The following is an 18,333-nucleotide window of genomic DNA, read 5'->3' as shown; positions in this document are numbered from 1 at the left end:
AGTTCTAGCAGACTTCTGGTGGAGTCTATTGGGTTTTCCATGTATAATATCATGTCATCTGCAAAAAAATGAAAGCTTGACTTCATCTTTGCCAATTTGGATGCCTTTGATTTCCTTTTGTTGTCTGATTGCTGATGCTAGCACTTCCAACACTGTGTGAAACAACAGCGGTGAGAGTGGACATCCCTATCGTGTTCCAGATCTCAGGGAAAATGCTCTCAGTTTTTCTCCATTGAGGATGATATTAGCTGTGGGCTTTTCATAAATGGCTTTTATGATGTTTAAGTATGTTCATTCTATCCCGACTTTCTCGAGGGTTTTTATTAAGAAAGCATGCTGAATTTTGTCAAATGATTTTTCTGCATCAATTGACAGGATCATATGGTTCTTATCTTTTCTTTTATTAATGTGATGTCTCACATTGATTGATTTGCAAATGTGGAACCAGCCCTGTAGCCCAGGAATGAATCCCACTTGATCATGGTAAATAATTCTTTTTATATGCTGTTGAATTCTATTTGCTAGTACCTTATTGAGAATTTTTGCATCCATATTCATCAGGGATATTGGTCTGTAGTTCTCTTTTTTACTGGGTCTCTGTCTGGTTTAGGAATCAAAGTAATGCTGGCTTTATAGAATGAGTCTGGAAGTTTTCCTTCCCTTTCTATTTTTTGGAATAGCTTAAGAAGGATAGGTATTATCTCTGCTTTAAATGTCTGGTAGAACTCCCCTGGGAAGCCATCTGGTCCTGGACTCTTATTTGTTGGGAGATTTTTGATGACTGATTCAATTTCTTCGCTGGTGATGGGTCTGTTCAAGCTTTCTATTTCTTCCTGCTTGAGTTTTGGAAGCGTGTGGGTGTTTAGGAATTTGGCCATTTCTTTCAGTTTGTCCAGTTTGTTGCCATATAATTTTTCATAGTATTCCCTGATAATTGCTTGTATCTCTGAGGGATTGGTTGTAATCATTCCATTTTCATTCATGATTTTATCTATTTGGGTCCTCTCCCTTTTCTTTTTGAGAAGCCTGGCTAGAGGTTTATCAATTTTGTTTATTTAAAAAAAAATCAAAACTCTGGGTTTCCTTGATCTGCTCTACAGTTTTTTTTAGAATCTATATTGTTTATTTCTTCTCTGATCTTTATTATTTCTTTTCTTCTGCTGGGTTTGGGGTGTCTTTGCCGTTCTGCTTCTATTTCCTTTAGGTGTGCTGTTAGATTTTGTATTTGGGATTTTTCTTGTTTCTTGAGATAGGCCTGGATTCCAATATATTTTACTCTCAGGACTGCCTTCGCTGCATCCCAAAGAGTTTGGATTGTCATATTTTCATTTTCATTTGTTTCCATATATTTTTTACTTTCTTCTCTAATTGCCTGGTTGACCCATTCATTCTTTAGTATGGTGTTCTTTAACCTCCATGCTTTTGGAAGTTTTCCAGACTTTTTCCTGTCGTTGATTTCAAGCTTCATAGCATTGTGGTCTGAAAGTATGCATGGTATGATCTCAATTCTTGTATTCTTATGAAGGGCTGTTTTGTGACCCAGTATGTGATCTATCTTGGAGAATGTTCCATGTGCACTTGAGAAGAAAGTATATTCTGTTGCTTTGGGATGCAGAGTTCTAAATCTATCTGTCAAGTCCATCTGATCCAATGTATCATTCAGGGCCCTTGTTTCTTTATTGACTGTGTGTCTAGATGATCTATCCATTTCTATATGTGGAGTGCCAAAGTCCCCTGCAATTACCACATTTTATCAATAAGGTTGCCTATGTTTGTAATTGTTTTATATATTTGGGGGCTCCCATGTTCAGTTCATAGACATTTATAATTGTTGGTTCTTCCTGATGGATGGACCCTGTAATTTTTATATAATGCCCTTTTTCATCTCTTGTTACAGCCTTTAATTTAAAGTCTAGTTTGTCTGATATAAGTATGTCTATTCCAGCTTTCTTTTGACTTCCAGTAGCATGATAGATCGTTCTCCATCCCCTTACTTTCAATCTGAAGGTGTCCTCAGGTCTAAAATGAGTCTCCTGTAGACAGCAAATAGATGGGTCTTGTTTTTTTATCCATTCTTGTACCCTGTGACTTTTTATTGGAGCATTTAGTCCATTTACATTCAGTGTTATTATTGAAAGATATGGGTTTAGAATCATTGTGATGTCTATAGGTTTCATGCTTGTAGTGATGTCTCTGGTACTTTGTCTCAAAGGATCCCCCTTAGGATCTCTTGTAGGGCCGGTTTAGTGGTGATGAGTTGCTTCAGTTTTTGTTTGTTTGGGAAGACCTTTATCTCTCCTTCCATTCTAAATGACAGACTTGCTGGATAAAGGATTCTCAGCTGCATATTTTTTTCTGTTCATCACACTGAAGATTTCCTGCCAATCCTTTCTGGCCTGCCAAGTTTCAGTAGATAGGTCTGCTAACACCCTTATGCGTCTATCTTTGTTATGTTAAGACCTGTTTATCCCTAGCTGCTTTCATAATTCTTTCTTTATCCTTGTATTTTGCCAGTTTCACTATGATATAGTGTGCAGAAGATCAATTCAAGTTACGTCTAAAGGGAGTTCTCTGTGCCTCTTGGATTTCAATGCCTGTTTCCTTCCCCAGATCAGGGAAGTTATCAACTGTGATTTGTTCAAGTACACCTTCAGCCCCCTTTTCTCTCTCTCTTCCTCCTCTGGAATCCCTATTATACGGATATTATTGTGTTTCATCGCATCACTTAGTTCTCTAATTCTCCCCTCATACTCCTGGATTTTTTTATCTCTCTTTTTCTCAGCTTCCTCTTTTTCCATAATTTTATCTTCTAATTCACCTATTCTCTCCTCTGCCTCTTCAATCCGAGCTGTGGTCGCCTCCATTTTATTTTGCACCTCATTTATCACATTTTTTAGCTCCTCCTGACTGTTTCTTAGTCCCTTGATCTCTGTAGCAATAGATTCTCTGCTGTCCTCTATACTTTTTTCAAGCCCAGAGATTAATTTTATGACTATTAATTTAAATTCATTTTCTGTTATATTGTTAAATTGTTTTTGATCAATATGTTAGCTGTCACTATTTCCTGGAGTTTCTTTTGAGGAGAAATCTTCCATTTCATCATTTTGGGTAGTCCCTGAGGTGACTCCAAACTGCAGGCACTTCTCCTGTGCTGTCTGGAGTAACTTGTGTTGGTGGGTGGGGCTGCAGTCAGACCTGATGTCTCCCCCAAGCCCACTGCTGGGGCCACAGTCATACTGGTGTGTAGCTTCTCTTCCCCTCTCCCAGGGGCAGGACTCACTGTGGAGTGTTGTGGCCCCTGTCTGGGCTACTTGCACACTGCCAGGCTTGTGGTGCTGCTTGTATGGGATCTGGCATATTAGCTGGTGTGGATCTGCAAGGTGCACAGGGGCAGGAGGGGCAGGCTCAGCTAGCTATGCCTTGGGTGGTCCACTGCGGAAAGGGCCCTGTGGCTCTGGGAGGGAGGCAGACCCCTCGGAGTGATGATCCACAGAAGCACAGCGTTGGGTGTTTGTGTGGTGCAAGCAAGTTTCCTGACGGGAACTGGTTTCCTTTGGGATTTTGGCTGGGGGGTGGGCGCGGGAGATGGCGCTTCCCAGTGCCTTTGTTCCCCGCCAAGCTTAGTTCTGTCCACTGGGGCTCAACAACTCTCCCTCCCGTTTTCCTCTAGCCCTCCCGCTCTCTGAGCATAGCTGTTGACTTATAATATTCCAGATGTTAAGTCCTGCAGGCTGTCAGAAAACACTCTGTCTGGACCCTCTGCTTTTGCAAGCCAGACTCGGGGGCTCTGCCTTGCTGGGCAGGCTGTCTCTCCACTGCCCTGGCTCCCTCCCGCCAGTCCGTGTAGCTCACACCACCTCTCTACCCTTCCTACCATCTTCTGTGGACCTCTCATCTATGCTTGGCTCTGGAGACTCCGTTCTGCTAGTCTTCTGGCGTTTTTCTGGGTTATTTAGGCCGATGTGGGCGGAATCTAAGTGATCAGCAGGACATGGTGAGCCCAGCGTCCTCCTATGCCACCATCTTCCCCGCTCCACCTATTAAGGTATTTTCAAATACATTTTTTGATTAGATATACTCATTTAACTCTACTAAGCAATATTCTTAAAGATATTTTTATGTTATGATTTTCTGACTAGCTGTTTGTTTACATTTTACATTACATTTACATTACATTACATTACTTACTTTTTGTTTTTGACTTTTAAATTTATTTTTATTTAGTTCTTTCTTGGGGTAAAATTATAAGAAAAAAAGATAAAATAAAAAAGTATAATAGGACTTGTGGGTAAGTTAATTATATTTATCTCTTGGTGAAAAATCTCTTATTATCCTCATGTTATATTTTCAATAAGCAAGACACTTAAAAAAATTATTGGTTAGTTCTGTAATGTCAGATGCAATTTAAACTGAGGACATAGGAAAAGTAATATGCTAATTGTAAGTTCATATTTTCCATTTCTATTTTAATATGCCATCTGTTGTTTTACTCGTTTACTCAAGAACACATAAACAATATCATGCATTTATACTTATTAAAGATGATATTGTATTTAGCTGTATATCTGAATGATTTCACTCTAAGAGTTCTTACTGATATAGTTTGGAGCTTTAATCTTCAGTAAAAATTGTCATTTTTTTCATTACTAAAAAGAAAAATCAAAAGAAAACCTAAAGACAAATCACAACTGTCTAAATTTTATAGTATTTTTCTCTTTTCAACAGTCAGCATCAAAATTGTGAAGTAAATTGCTTTTGAATACTTCTGTACCAGATGTCAGCCATCTTGCTTATCACTGAACAAGCCACATTTGAACTAAACAGCTCAGTATCGCATTGAGGGATGTGGTTGCTGATTGAACACAGGTGTAATGGTTGATATACTGTCACACAGTCTGACGTTAACCTAAGATCTCTGTTGAAATAGTTATTACTGATGGCACGAAATGTAATTGCTAATTTTCTGCCTGAGTGGTTACATATTTTCTCTAAATCTTAAGAGTTATTCATCCTTTTCCCACTGCCCATTCCTCAGAGTTTAAGGCAGATGTGTCAGTGGTCCATGGACCAGTAATTGAACCTGTCACTTGCAATCTACTGATTTCATTCTTCAGAAATGTGACTACTGCTTTATTCACTCTCCTGCTTATTTTTCTCTAGGTATCAAATGTCTACTTGAACCTAAGCTAACCAATATTCATTGTTTACCTTTAAGAGCCTCTTTGGTCACTGAGCAAAGGAATTGTGGGTGACTCAAATCTGATTACTTTTTAGTATTTCTGGTTTTAGATTCTTGGCTTTCAAATGAATTGGTTCTTTATAAACCTAATTATAATAAATCAATCAACTGTACTGTGAGCATAAAAAGTGTAGAGGTATAGTGGAGAAAGGAGTGGGAGACTGGGATAGATAGATTAGCTAATCCTATCTGAATGGATAGCTTCTTAGAATGACTTAGCATAACTCAAGCTGCTGTGGGCTAGAATTTTCCAGAACTTTACTGAGTGCTAATGCTTAGTGCCTGATGATCAGCCAGTGCTTAGTGGTTTTAACAATAAATATTCTGTCATAAATTCAGTTCCAATAAATTTTCTACTTTCATTTTGGTTTCTACTAAAACAATTCAGTTACATCATGGTCCATAGTAAAAGAAAAGGAGAGACAGTATGTGTTGAATTTGTGCTTAGAGAATTTTCCATAAAGATTATTTGATGCCACAACTAAAGGAGAAATGGCATATTTTAAGTTATATTACATTTTAGCTTTTCAAAGTTGCATATTTATAAGATTTCTAAGTCAAAAACCATAATTAATTTGTGTGACTTAAGTTTTCTTTATATGTGACTTATGAGGCATTTTAACCTGGCCTCCAAATATCCATTTTCAGGTTATAGAAACAAAGCATGTACAATGAATGGGTAAACTTTGAAAAAGGATGGGCATTATGAAATTGAGTCTGAGGAATGGAATTTGGTTAAAATGGAAATTAAGAAGTAGAAGTCATGAAGAGATGGAAAAGATAAGTCACAGAGCAAGCAGGGATGAAATATAGTTTGGGGGGAAATGTTGTCTTGACCCAGTTTTTTTACCCTGGCTAGAGGCTAGCCATTCCCATTCTTGAGTAAGTAAGTCCTCACCCCAACCCCTTTCCTTATCAGACACATACTCCAGGACCACTGTGTTAACCATAATTGCCCTTAAGACCAAGTATCAGACAAAGAGGTTTAAAGCGCCTTCTTAAACCCCAGACATTTAAACTAGCCATTCCACAGGAAACCTCCCCAAACCCATTAATCCCACCTGATTTGCCCCCAACAGCTCTAGCTTCCTTTTACTGTGTCCTCAAGTACAACCCTCTGTGTGATCCTGCCTGGCACCATCTCTGTTTTGGAGTTTTACCTTTCATCTGTCTGAATGTCATTGTGTTGTGCCCTGTCATCAAAAGAATCTTTAAATCTTATAAACTAAGGGATGTCTAGGAATAATATGAGAGATAATAGATATTAAAGGTCAAGATGTCAAGAATCCGTCAGTTAGAAAAAGAGCAAAGGAAAATAGTTTCCGAAGTTTGATTTCAAGTGGAAGGTTATGGTCTTACTTAGGTAGGCCATGCCGCAAGATGTTATTTCTATGCCTAGTAAAGTACCTTGTGATTCTCATTGCCAAACATTTTTCTATCTCAATTTAGAAACTGCCCACATAATCTACTCATTTACTGAAGGCCAAATATAGGTATTGTTTCTTTTTCTTAAGAGCATACTTAATATACAATAAAGTCGGCATGTACAAAGTGTATAATTTGACTAGTTTTCACATATGAATATATCTTCAAAAGCGTCACCACAAACAAGATAATAAACACATACATCACTCAAAAGACTCATCACTGCCCTTCATAATCTCTCTTTCTCATCCCTTCCCAACCATCTCTCCCAGCTCTCATCCCTGTCTCAAGGCAAATGATTTGCATCTGTCACTACAAACTGCTTTGCATTTTCTAGAATTTTATGTAAATGGAATCATACAGTATAAGCTCCTTTATGTCAGACTTCTCTCACACAACATTATTATTTCATAATTCACCCACATTGCATACATCAATGATTTGTATATTGCTTTAATGAGTCTTATCACACTATGTGAACATAGCACAATTTGTTTATCCATTCATCTGTTGGTGAATATTTGAGTTATTTAACGTTTTGGATTATTACAAAAAAAAAGCTGCTGTGAACACCTGTGTATCCATCTTTGTATGAACATAAATTTTCATTTTTTCATTTTCTTGGGTAAATAGCTGAGAGTGAGAAAGTTAGATCATATGGAAGCTGCATGTTTTTCAATGTTTATTTATTTTTGAGAGACAGAGAGACAGAACATGGCGGGGAGTGGAGGAAGGGGCAGAGAAAAAGGGAGACACAGAATCTGAAGCAGGCTCCAGGCTTTGAGCTGTCAGCACAGAGCCCGACGTGGGGCTCAAACTCATGAGTCGTGAGACTATGACCTGAGATGAAGTCAGACACTTAACCGACTGAGCTGCCCAGGCACCCCTGAAAGCATCCCTGAATTTTTTTTGTATTTTTAAGAAGCTATCAAACTGTTTTCCAGAGTGGCTCTAATATTTTGCATTCTTACCATGAGTCTTATGAAAGGTCCTGTTCCTCCACATCCTTGCAAGCACTTGATATGGTCAGGCTTTTTAATATAAGCCAATTTTATAGGTGATTGGTGGTATCTCATCATAGTTTTATTCTGCATTTTTCTAATGGCTAATGATGTTTAGATTTTTCATGTCCAGATTTGTGATCCATACATATTCTTTGAAGTTATTAAATTATTAATAATTAATTAATTAATTAATTATTAAAAATTAATTAATTTTGGTTGTTGAGTTGTTTGTTTTGTTATTATTGAATTTTGATTGTGTTGTATTTCAATATAAGTTCCTTATCAAGTATATCATTTTCAAGTAGTTTGTCGTTTCATTCTCTCAATAATGTCTACTGAAGAGCAGTAATTTTAAATATTAATAAAGTCTATGGCAATGTTCTTGATTCCCCTAATATTTCTACTTGCAAGTTTATCTCAAAAATATTTACTTTTTACATTGGATAACCACTATCCCTCTCCTAGAAGCTCTCATCTCTTTTCTTTACAATCACAATACTCTCTTAAATCTATGCGTTCAAGTTTTACCCACCACCCTATCCACAGTACTTTATCCGGCACCTTTAAAAATATAGTACAGATATTGACACTTTACCTGATTAAAACTTTTCTGTAGTTTCCCACTGGGTTTGTTAAAGCAACAAGTCTTTTACATAGTCTGTAATGAATGTCCTTCATGGTCTGGTCCCTGTGTGATTCTCATACTTCACATTATATACAACATTCTCTCCTGATCATTATATTTCATCAATATCTTCTTCCTTTCTATTCATCTTACAGGTCATTTTCTACATTAGGGCCTTTGCCCATGCATTTTTTCTCTGCCTGGGTTGTTTGTTGCACTATTTGACTTGTCTGCTATCCCTGACTATAGAATGGAACCTTCCAGGTGGCTTATGTTTAAATCCTATGCCTTGTTATTCCTCCCTTCCTAATTTCAGGAATAGGATAAAGTAAACATACCTAAACAGTTGGTGAATAAATATATAAATGAGTAAATACATTTTAATAATTCTATACATTCATTAATCCTGACCTGATATTAATATAATTTAATTTTCTGTTTCATCAGTAATCACCTAGGATGAGGTTATCATTACCACCAATAATGGGTACTTATGGAATAGATGAGACAGTGAGAATTATCACAGTTTAAACTAGCAAAGATTGATGTAGAATACAGATGTCTAGACACATAAAGACTAGCGATAATGCAACTAAAATATGAATCAGATTCTGATCCAAATTCTGTCTTCACTCTAGGCTATTTAGAGATTTCCTAAGACTTAACACTGATTTAAGCAAAAGGTGAGTAGCCTAGTCAGTGTTCCTAGAGCAAACAGAAACACAAAAGCATCAAAAGAAAACTCTAAAATGATTGTTGAAGGAATTCCCTAACATGTAGTTTATGCCTGAATGCTGTAATGTGGTTAGATACATGTGCAGCAGCTTGTAGCCTTGTGTCTAAATTTTCTAATAGGTATTTGTCAATTCTTACCCTTGATTATCGAGTTGAAAATTTCTACGATAAGCTATGGAAAAACCAAGTTTTAAGATCTGAAAGACTCCTTTATACCCTTTTACTATGCTTTGTTCATTCTTTAGTTTTAATGAGATATGCCACTAGCTGAAGACAAAGAAACACCCTGTTTCTATGTAATAGAGGTTCTCAATATATTGTTTTCCTGCTAAATCATTTTTTTTTTCAGAATGTTAATTAAGCTACAGGGTAAATTTTCCTCTAAAAGTGTATTTTTGCTAACTTTGCAACACACACTCTTATATTCATTAGTGTGATTATCCAGCATCCTCAGGGGTCCAGGTGATGCTATTCTAGGACAAAGCATGGAGCTGATTAGGCATCAAGAGATCCTTTTCTTCCCCCTACTCTCCTAAAATATCTCAATGATAGTAATGATCTGCTTACATTATTTTGGAATCCTGCTTTGAATTTACTACTCTGACTAAAGTAACAGTAAATATTCTAATGATATTAAAATTGTCTTATTAAAATGATAGGAGTTGCTAGGATATTTAGAGGCTCCTTCTATTCTACAAGGTACCTTGTTTCTTATGAGCAACGCCGAATATTTCTTGTTGTAGCAAGAATCCATATTTTATATGGATTTCAAAGCTTATATGAAAGGAAAAAGACAAGTATCAGTAATTGTTTATTTTATTTTGTCATTGTAAATTATTATTTTCCTGTTCACAGTGATGATGGGAAATGAACAACTATCCTTGGATATCACTTTCTATCCTATACTTTGTCCAAATATTAATAGGTCTTAAATGTACATGTGTGCATGCATAAAAGCATAAATTTCTCAGTTAATTCAAAATTCATCCTTAATCGTAGGATTAACCACAACCAATATTGTGGTCTTTTTCATTGTAATTTAACAAACACACTATTAGATATTTCAAAGTGCTTGGATGCTTTTCTTGAATTATCATTATATTAGTTTTAATTTATATGATAATTTTTGTATGTTCAAAACTTATACAATAATATATGCTGTTTACAACAATTCCAAACAGTGCAATATGTATGAAGAAAAATATTCTTCCCTCCTTCATTAATTTTTCCAGCCATAGTGTTTAAATAATGCTATAAAGAATATGAGTTTTCATTCTTTTCCTAATGTTGTATAAATGTACAACCAGTTAATTTAGCTTTCTATCTTCCTCTCTTTTAATTTTTAATAAAAATCGAGATTACTTGCTACTTATTTATCAATACTTCATCTTGGATAATTTTTCAGCCAGTACATATAAATCTCACTTTTCTTTATTTCACATAGTTTAGGAATCATGATTTAGTGAATCATTTCTTCACTTGTGGACTTTCAGGATGTTGTTAGTATTTTAATTTTGCAAATAATGCTGCAATAAACTGACTTGTGAAAGAAATTACCTAGTTAAAATGTTACAAAAATGTATTATGTTCTTCTGAATTACACTTTTGCTATTGTCCTGAGACAAATAGGTTTTCTGAAGTCTAATGTAAAAACAAAAGCAACTCTAGCACTGATTAGTCTTTCAAAATAAATCATAATTACACATAACTAAACTAACTTCATCAGGAATACATACCACTTTTTAGACAGTCATCTTTTTTTGCATGGCTTTTGTTGAGAGAAAATGAAAGCCAGGGAAACAAAGTTTTTAAGACACAGATATTAGAAATATAAAATATCCCATCAATTAGTTGGCAGTTCTCTTCTATAATAGAAATAAATCCTGCGGAAGTAAGTTGGTTTTATCCACGACAACTTTAAATATCTCTGAAAAATTAAATTCCTGTAGAAAATTGTTTTATAGTTGCATTGTTCATTTTATTATTTCTCATGTATCAGTCATCAGAGATTATTTTGGATTAGTTTTGATTTAAGCCTTTAGTTAATTTAATAATAATTCTATACAGAAACAATCTTTATTAACTAGGTAGTAGAGATGGTAAGTTCTCATTTTACCAGATGAGGGAAAATTGAGGCTGTACGTGATGAAATGAGTGTGCACGTATCAAGATTAGTTAGTCATAGAGCTCTGCCTTTAAAACAGGATTTTGGATTCCTTGCTCTTCTTTCCACTAAGTCATTTGGCTTTCAATGTTCTTTATCATAAGAAATGGTTACTTAAATAACATTTTCTTTCATATGTGACATGCACATGAAAAACAAATCATCTAACCAACTAATGCCATCTTCCAATAAATACAGAAGCTATCCAAATGAGAGAGGTCAATATATTGTTTGAAACCAGGAGTTCATACAAGCTTATTCCTACCAAAAAACATACACCAAGGTTACCTATTTAACCATCCACCATACTGAGTTCAGATTTTGGGGCCTTCACACTTCTGCATAATATTGACTCACTAAATAAATTAGGCAGTTCAGTGAAATGGATTATGCAACATATTCTCCATTTGTACTTCCCAATCTCCAATCCCCATTCTTGACAATATTATGTTCTCTCAACTTGCATTAATTGGATTTCCTTGATCTTGGGCATTAAGGTGTTCAGGAAAATAGGAATTGGAAAGAAAGTTGTTTGGATTCTTGTTTGCCCCTTTAGCTCCATCTCTCCATGTTTCCTCCCCAAATGCCTCACGCCTAAAATTAGTAAAGGTTTGCTATTCCTAGCTCCATACCTTATTGGTTTCTCTTAATCCTGACTAGAACTCTAAATAGTCCCTTCATTAAACTCTCTCAAATTCTGCTTTTGAATGTATCATCTATTTTCTTTCAAACCTTGGCTGACATAAGATTATTAAGTTACTAGAAATACAGTGATTCTTCATTTTAGTTCCATGTATGTAAAAGGCTAATTTTTAGACCACTCAATCAATACAAATCAGGGATTGAAAGAGCTATGCTAAATATTTCCATAGTTTTTAAAAGCATCCTTATATTTCTTTTACCACTTTTGCTTTATATATTATTCCAAATATATGACAGGAATTTAGACTACAAGGAAATAGTGAAACACATTTCACTAGTTACCTACTTTAGAAGGTGGGTCTGTATGTATGCTGTTTAAACTAAACTCATGATTTATACAAGCTTAAATTACTCAGAATACTACTGAAGTTTCTGTGTGCTTGTTAGGAGTTATTGCTGACATAATGATGACTGAAGAAGACATAAAAGTATCCTACTAACTATCTAGGACATATTTTTATCCAAGATGAGAAAACTAAAATCGAAACGAAGGTGAAGAAAAAGATTATAGAATCTGTGAAAATTTTCTATCCTGGCATATCTAAGCTTTCACGTCTACCACTTCATATATCTTTAGAACATCCTTTTCATAATAACTCAGAAAGAATAAAGGTAACACATCCAAATGGAGCAATCTACATTAAAAGATGATTAATAGGAAAAAGTGATCCAAACAAGACGCACAGAGATTATAAATCCCCTTCCACACACAAACACACAGAAAATAACAAAGTATGGGGAAGGATCAGAAGAAAATACATAATATATACAACCATGACCAAAGATATTTCAAAATATATCTGTGTTCTAAACACATTAGACACAAATGGACTCTAAAAAAGTCAATAGTTCACAAGAAATCAAGAATTGAAGAACAGTAAGGTAAAGAGTTTAAAAGTTAAATTGAATATTATAATAAGCCCTTTTGTTTGGAAGCACGGGTATGTAAAATAAATCCTATTGAAAATGAAATTAGTGACAAGCAGGCAGCTTGAGAAAAAAAATCAAGCAAATCAAGTATGAAGAAGCAAAGACAAGTAATTCTTTTTTTTAATCTTTATTTATTTATTTATTTATTTATTTAAAAAATTTTTTTTTAACGTTTATTTATTTTTGAGACAGAGAGAGACAGAGCATGAACGGAGGAGGGGCAGAGAGAGGGGGAGACACAGAATCAGAAGCAGGCTCCAGGCTCTGAGCCATCAGCCTAGAGCCAGACGCGGGGCTCGAACTCACAGACTGCAAGATCGTGACCTGAGCTGAAGTCGGACGCTTAACCGACTGAGCCACCCAGGCGCCCCTCTTTATTTATTTTTTAGGGAGAGAGAGAGAGAGAGAGAGAGAGACAGAGTGTGAGCAGGGGAGGGACAGAGAGAGAGGGAGACAGAGAATCTAAAGCAGGCTCCAGGCTCTGAGCTGTCAGCACAGAGCCTGACACAGGACTCGAACTCACAAAGGGTGATATCATACTTTTCAACTGTATAAAACTCTGAGTGGTTTAAATATTTTAAAATAATTATATGTAATTGTCATTAATTTGAAAATTGGGTCTCTGCCTGTGACCATGTTAAAGCAAATGATATCATATTTGTCCTCCCAATGGAAACAACTGTAAAAAATGGACAGAATATATAAGGGACCTTTATCTTTGGCATCATTCAAGTCCTCTGTCACCTGTAACAAAAAGCATCTTTCCTCCAGTTTTAATCACATTGTTCGTCATCTGCCTTAGATCTCACCAGCAACACTTTTAATATTTATATTTCTAGCAATCTTATATTCATTATGATGTATCTGTTAGAAGCGTCTTCTTTTTTTCTTTCTGAGACTTCACTATTAACATCTTATTAACATCCATATTTCTATAAACAGTCTTTTCAAGGCAATGTAGGCCTTTTCTATAATGCACCTCAAAACTCTTCCAGTCACCACCATTACCTAAATCCAATACCACTTCCCATTTCTAGGTATTTGTTGTAGTACCCTACTTCCCACTACCAAAACCTGTATTACCTTCTTAGGGATGCCATAACAAAGTACCATAAACAGAGTGGCCTAATAAAACAGGAGTATATTCTCTAACCCAATTCTAGAAACTGGAAGATATCAAGGAATTGTCAGGGCCATGCTCTCTTGAAGTCTCTAGGAAAAAATATGTTACATATCTTTCTCATATCTTCTGCTGTTGCCAGAAATCCTTGACATTTCTTGGCTTGTAACTGCCTAACTTCAGTCTGTGCCTCTGTTGTCACATGGCATTCTCTCTCTATGACTTCACATTGTCTGCTATAAAGGCCATCAATGATATTGGGCTAAGGGTCCACCCTACTCCAGTATAACCTTATTTTAACTGAATACATGTGCAATGACCCTATTTCAAATAAAGCCACTTCCTGATATACTAGACATGAAGATTTCAACATGTCTTGTTTGAGAATACAATGAAACCCTTAAAAAGTACTGATACACGTGACAACATGGATGAATTCCAAAACATGATATTAAGTGAAGAAAACCAGAATAAAAGTCATACGTATTGTATATTATGTTAAATATCCAAAACAGATAAGTCTGTAGAGATAGCAGATTGGTGATTGGCACAGACTGGGAATAGCGAGTAATGGCTTAATGGGTATCAGTGCTTTTTTTAGGGTGTTGTAAATATATTGGAACTTGTATTAGTCTGCTCAGGATGCTGTAAAAAATGCCATAAACTGGGTGACTTAAACAACAGGACTGTATTTCTCACAATTCTGGAGGCTACACATCCAAGATCAATTTGTCCACAGAGTTGGTCTAGTAAGAACATTCTCTTTGGCTTGCAGATGACGGCCTTATAGGTGTGCCCTCATATGACCTTTCTTTCTGTGCATGCACACACCTGGTGTCTCTTCCTTTTCTTATAAGGACACCAGTCCTACTGGATTACTAAGCTATACCCTTATGACCACATTTAACCTTGATTACTTCCTTAAGCACTCTATCTCCAAATATAGTTACAATTATATTAGAGCTCCAACATTTGAATTTGGGGAGCAATTCAGTCCATAACAAAACTAGATAGAGGTGGTGGTTGCACACGTTGTGAATATATTATATGCCATTTTGTTGTTCACTGTAACATGCTCCATTTTAAAAATTAAAAAGCACATTTAAGACATGTCCTCTTCCATGAAGAGTGAATATCTATAACTGTATTCACAAATGATGTTCCAAGTATAACAAGGATTTTCTTGTATACCTTCAATTTCATTAAAGTTAAATATAATGAATTTTATTCCTTAAAGTATTTAATAATAGCATGTAAATTGAATTTTATGTATCATATGAAGTTTCATTTTATTTTTTTAAGTACTTTTAAAGTTAATTTGTTGTATGAGAGAGAGAGAATTAGTGGGGAGGGAGAGAGAGAATCCCAAGTAGGCTGTGCACTGTCAGCACAGAGACCAATGTGCAGCTTGAACTCATGAACGGGGAGAAAATGACCTGAGGCAAAACCAAAAGTTGGACTTAACTGAGACACCAGGCGCCTCAGTGAAATTTTGTTTTAGAGACAATAAGAAAGCTTAACCTCAAATTAAAATATTGATATATAATTGCTAAATCTAATGTTTTCTTGTTTCAAAAACCATTTTAATTATTTGAATGTAATTAGATCCTAATTATATAGGTAGCAAACTACCATTACCACCTTGATTTCATCAATTATTTGTATTTAAATATGCATCAATTGTTTATGTTACAGTAGGGTAAATTATAAAATTTCACACAACCCAAGTTGCTAGTTGTCTCTTAATATTTGGTGAAGTTTATGATCACTATTGGAAAATGAATCCAATTTTAAATAGCAATCATTTTTTACTCAGCCTTTAACTATTATTAAGTAGGGAGTGACAAATATAATTGATATCATGTAGGTAATTAATCATCTCTATCATTCAGGTGTGTTCCCTCTACCCTCTCTTATTTTCTATAAGAGTGGATCATGTATAGTTATTGTTCATAACTATTCTTATATTTGAATACTTATAGAACTCAAATACCATATAAGTCAAAGGTAAAATAGGGCTAATATTCTTTCTGTTTAAATGAATTTTTTTTCCTAAATTTATAGTCTAATGGTGATGAACATAATAAACTCTTTCCAAAATTGACAATCAAGCAAAATTGTTGAATTTATTAACAGCACTACTTAAAAATACTATTATTGTTCCATTCCTAGAAATATTGAGGGCATGGCAAATTTCAGCCTCCTTTCTTTGCCCAGAACATTAATTCAAACTTATGAGAAGATATGTAATTAACTGATTAACATTATAGAAAGCATCAAGTTTCTGGGTCATTGATGGGCACTGGACATTCCCATGGGAATTTTCAGTCTTCAAAAACAATTCTGGTTCGTTCATAACAGCCAAAGATAAAATCAAGAGACACAGTCCCTGGATTCTAACCAGAGGCCTTTCTGTATGTGCTAAATCCCAGATGAGATGTGCAGCAGTTGGTCTGCCTTGAATGTGCCATTTCTAATACTTCCTTAAATGCCTGCAAGGTACAATCTCACTGTCAGTGCCCCAAACCAGTTCTGGCATACAGGAAACATCTAGTCTTAACGTGTGTAAAGGAATAAAAGACAGGAAAGAAGGAGGGGAAAGAAGGAGGGAAACAAGGGGGAAGCAGAAAGGGAAGAAGGAGGGAGAGGACAAGAAAAACAAAGGCAGGAAAGGTGACAACTGTCAGACCAGTCTGTTAGATTTACTCCTGGAGTTTCTGACTGGTCCTTTGTTATCTTTTAGTCTGTTTTCTCCCATACCTCAGCTGCTGAACTCTGAAAACTGTTTCCATAATTAGGGTAGTACTTGCAGCAACAGAGAACAAATTAATCCTGCAACACTTATCTGATGTTTAAGGAAGTTTAGTTGGGGTAAGAAAAGAGGATAATAACCAAATCACTTTGACTCACATCACTACATATTTTGATTTAAAAAGTGATAATTATCTGTTCAGTTCTTTTGCATGCATACACTCATTTTTTTTCTCACATTTCTTTATAATCTTAGCTAGGACATTTGTTTTAGTTTGTACTTTTGAGATTCTCAAAGTCCCACATGACTGGATCACAAACAAGATGAAGATCCAACCTCCATATGTGAGACCTCTAGACTCAACCTTAAGTAATACACACGGGTCTGGGTACCTGAGTCCATTTTCATAATTTTCCACTGAAGCAAAGAGCAAAGTACTTATCTGAAACAAGCAGAACTTCCTCAACAAAAAAGGCAGAGCAGTGTTGGGCTGCTACTCTGGGATTCACCCTGGATGGCATGTTTTATCTTGGCCTCCCTGCTTAATTTCATCCTTTTTGAATTTTCTAATAAAAAATATTTCACTGTACTTACAAAGAGAAGATCTGTAGTCACAGATCTTCCATGCTTTAAGAAATCATGGGGATTATCTGTTGCATAGTTTCACAAATCAAGTACTAAGAAATTATATTATTTGATATTGTTAAATTCTATGAATCACAAACACAACTGCCAGACAATATCATAAGTGAGTATGTCTGGAGAAATACCATATAATCAAGATTACTGAGAAGTCTGGGGGACATGAAAGTTTATTCTCCTTATTCTCTGTATTCTCTTTCTAAAACAAGTGGCTAGTATTCAACCCTATGTGATTGTTGTCATGATGGATTTGTACTGAATATTGCCAGTCAACATTTTTTAAGAAAAAATGAATATTTTAAAAGTTTGTGGAATTTCATAATTCTCAAATATTAGCAAATCATTAGAAAGCACATCTCTGAGGCAGATCCCACCAATTGATTATCACGTTGTGAGCTCTATTTATTAAATGCCCAAACAAAAAATGATCCCACGATTAAATATACTCTGGAAATTTTAGCATAGACAATATAAAAATGATTTCTTTGTTCTAAGACTTCTGAGTCTATAATATTTAAATGGAATTGTGAATGCTATAGGAGAATAAGATATGTGGAAGAATTCAGGAGGCTAATATTTGTGAGCTTATTTTAGAACCACCAAGTTTTGTTCAACATTGATTGTTTGGCTACTATATTAAAACCATTCATATTTTTCAATTTGACAGATATATTTTTAAAAGTTCCTGAGGAGCCTGCAGTCAAATAGAGGGAACATATTGTCTAACGGGAGACTTTTAATATAATGTAACAAATGTTACAAAAGAGGTATGTACCTTTCTAGGAAAATAGCGTATTATTTTTTTGAGTTTATTTTTTTATTTTGAGAGAGAGAGAGAGAGGGAGAGAGAAAATCCTAAACAGGCTCTGCACCATGAGTGCATAGCCTGACATGGGGCTTGATCTCATGAACTGTAAATTAATGAATTGAGCAGAAATCAAGAGGGGGATGCTTAACCAGCTGAGCCACTCAGGCAATCCATAAAATAAGGTATT

At 35.3% G+C, this 18,333-nt stretch overlaps 1 long non-coding RNA gene across 1 annotated transcript in view; it reads left to right on the top strand.

Moving 5' to 3' along the window:
- Positions 1 to 18,099, top strand: part of LOC122201171 — a 234,294-nt gene extending 216,195 nt beyond the window's left edge. The window contains exon 4 of the long non-coding RNA XR_006194109.1: positions 18,006 to 18,099. This is a non-coding gene — a long non-coding RNA (uncharacterized LOC122201171). The remainder of the gene's footprint in view (positions 1 to 18,005) is intronic.
- The last annotated feature ends 234 nt before the right edge of the window (positions 18,100 to 18,333 follow it).

Source organism: Panthera leo, chromosome A1 (genome assembly GCF_018350215.1).
Source record: "Panthera leo isolate Ple1 chromosome A1, P.leo_Ple1_pat1.1, whole genome shotgun sequence".
Taxonomy (NCBI): domain Eukaryota; kingdom Metazoa; phylum Chordata; class Mammalia; order Carnivora; family Felidae; genus Panthera; species Panthera leo.
This window is presented reverse-complemented; position numbering and strand designations above follow the sequence as displayed.